This window comes from Priapulus caudatus, unplaced genomic scaffold, assembly GCF_000485595.1.
Source record: "Priapulus caudatus unplaced genomic scaffold, Priapulus_caudatus-5.0.1 Scaffold141, whole genome shotgun sequence".
Taxonomy (NCBI): Eukaryota; Metazoa; Priapulida; class Priapulimorpha; order Priapulimorphida; family Priapulidae; genus Priapulus; species Priapulus caudatus.
Genome location: NW_014577202.1, coordinates 72,614 through 75,959, shown reverse-complemented (window position 1 = coordinate 75,959; position 3,346 = coordinate 72,614).

Here is a 3,346-nt window from a genome sequence, read left to right as displayed (position 1 = left end):
ATATATATATATACTATCATACTATATAGATATGCTATATATTAGCAGTTTATTTTATATCATGTATTTATTAAGTACTTTCATCACTATGTCCCAATGTATCGTTTCACTTTGCACACTGCATCGTGTTAGTGGTGTGTGTCAAGTGAGATAGTAGCTTATATTGCTATGAACTTACTCTGATGCGCCCGAACATGTAATAACTGTGGTAAAAACAATTGTACTGTGAAATATGCGCGTTATTTTTGCGAATGTGTAGCGACTGTACTTTGGCACTGTGTTGTCATCGCTATTACGTTCTCTCGTAGGGTCTATGTTCCCCCGAAAAGGATTACTTGCCGAACGTACCACTGTTAACTATCTGTATGTCGTTAGGCGTTACGGTTAGGGAGTAGGGGTTAGCCGATCCTAGATCGTTAGTGGAGTATGGCGAAGGTACGCGTCCGGCATATTTTGATAAGTGACATGTACGGTTCTTTTGGTATACTCGGACGTACCAGGGTACGTATCGGCGTACCTTGGGCCCGGACATAGACCCACCTCTCAGCACTTACTGTCAGCCCCCGGCTCCTTGCTATGCCACGATATGCATGATCCTGCGAACACGGTGTGTGAACGGGTTTCCCTTATCGCATCTAGCATATTCCACATGAGCTTCTATATGCTCCGTGGTAGTGCGAACAAGGGAGGAAATCAAGCATACATAGCATGCACACACGCGCACTGTGTTATCGGCGTTTACTAAGCTGTAAGCACCCGTCTGTTAGCTAGTCGTGAACGAAGAGTTTCTGGTAGTCTTTGTGCACCCGAACGCATCGGTGCAGGGGTTCAGACCACGGCCAGGCCTCTGCCAGGTCACGGCCAGGTCACAGCCAGTAAATCTTTACGCGTTTACGATCTATGACGTCATCGTTACGTCTGCGTCGCCCTTTATTTGTAACCAGGTTAATTGATGCAGCGAATTAAATACGCCCAGGATTATAACGATTAGTGATTATGGAACGCAGGATTATTACGCAGGATTAATAACGCAGGATTATAACGCAGCATTATGGAACGCAGGATTATAACGCAGCATTATGGAACGCAGCATTATGGAACGCAGGATTATAACGCAGCATTATGGAACGCAGGAACCTCGCGTGCGCGTCTTTGCTTCATTGTTTTCTAGCAAGGCCAGCTAGAATCACCGATTTTACTCTCGGTGCAGTTACGGTTCAGAACTAGACATAAACGTGCGAACGAAAACTATATATTCAAGCCGTCGTTAGAACTACTGCGTAGCTCATTGTGATTGGCCGTGTCCGTTTGCAACGGCTGCGCGAGATGCGAGCGAGACGTTGTCGTTAACGGTGGTGACAACCAGTGGTGACAGTTGTGATGACATTTACGGGCTCTGTCGCGGAAGCTCGCCCGTCACACTGTTGTCACGTTGTTTTTAGTAAGACGTGATGCCGCTCGCGCGTCTTCTGTCGTGCTTTTATTCAAGGTCGCGCACATGCGTTGGAGAGTGAAGCTGCAGTAACAGTAAGGCAGCAAGTAACCACGTATTGCAGTGGTGTTGTTCGATCGCCATCATTGCCGGGTTGTTCGCAGTTCTCTCTCTCTTTTTGTTTGTTTTTATTTGTAAATAGCGCGTCGGCTCTATTGTTTGTGTGGCAGCGACAGTGACGTTGTTTAGCTACTATATAGATCGTCCGTCGCAGCATCCCACGGCTTCCACGGAATGTCGCGTTGTTCGGCCGCGCGTCGTCGTCGTCGTCGTCGTCGTCGTCATCGTCGGCTCGGCTTTGTTGTCGTCGTCGGCTCGTCGTCGTCGTCGTCGTTGTCGGCTCGGCTTCGCGCGTGCTGGTTTCGCGAATTCCCGCGTTTTATGTGCGTTGTTTGAAAAGAAAGTTGAGTTTGAGAGTTTAGACGGTGCGTAGCCAGAGGGGCGAACGAACGAAAGAGGGAGGGTTCCCAGGATTTGAAGAAAGGGGAGGGGGCGCCTTGCGAGCAACAAGTTTTGTTTTAATGAAACATCGCAGATACAATCTCTTACGTATCTCAAAACAGTTTGTTCTAAAAAAAAATCATCCATTTTGGAAAGCAGAAACATAGAGGAAGGCCATACATGGCTTAACCAACACCCACTGAATCCGCGCGTGGCCGATATCTCATAGCGCCTGTCATAGTGTCTCCATTAGCGGTGGAGGGGGCGTTTACGTGCGTAGCGGTAAGAGTTCGCCAGTGCGAGGCGTGCAGCAAGCGCATTAGGCGACGAGCGTAGTTACGAGGTCGTAACCAGTGTAGGGTATATTAAGCTCTGTTGGCGTTGTTTTGGAGCGGGAGAGTCGGAGACGACGGCATCGGGTGTTCTGTCGTGCGACTGCCGTGTGAGCAGATTCGCTTAGATGATGCAAAAGCGTACTTTCTGCTACTCGCTCTCTCTTTCTGTTTCTTTCTCTCGCTTTTGCTTCTCTCTCTCGCTCTCGTGCTCTCTCTCTCTCTCTCTCTCTCTCTCTCTCTCCCTCTCTCTCTCTCTTCTTCTCCCTCTCTCTCTCCCTCTCTCTTTTCCTCTTCCTAACTCCCTCTCCCTCTCTATTTTCCTCTTCCTAACTCTTTCTCCCCGTCTCTCTCTCTCTCTCTCTCTCTCTCTCTCTTTGGTTCTCTCTCGCCCGCCCTCTCTCTCTCTCTCTCTTTGGCTTTTTCCCGCTCGCTCTCTCTCTTTCGCTCTCTCTCTTTCTCTCTCTCTCTCTCTCTCTCTCTCTCTCTCTCCGGCTCTCCCTCCCTCTCTCTCTGATGTGTATATAGTCGGCTAGATGCATGTAACATTGACGAGCGTGGCGGCGATGTACGCGTATTGCCCTGAACGTAAAATAGGGTAACGTTCTATGAACAACCAGTAATAATGCGGCGGTTTTAGCCACATAAGCTATATGTGGCTAGCAAACACAACGTCGCACCCGTACATAGCACACATGCTAAACGCTACGTCGGTCACTACGCCGGTTACGGTACACGGCGATCTGCATATTGGTTGCGCGGTCGGACGATAGGTGGCGACACCGGTTAATACGGACAACTGGCGTTGAGGATGCTTGCTTGCATCATTCTAGTCATACTACGCACGGCTGCGTCACGTAACGGCGGCAGACGGTGCCGCCAGCGTAGCGAACGGATATTTGCTATGTGAGTAATACTTGTAATGCTCTGCGATTGTTTATCGGACTTTGTATTATCCCATACTAGTTCATTCCTGTGATCTGATCCGAAGCGTGTTATATAAGCTATATCTATTTATCAGTCATCACCCGGGGGAATATATATATATATATATATATATATATATATATATATATATATA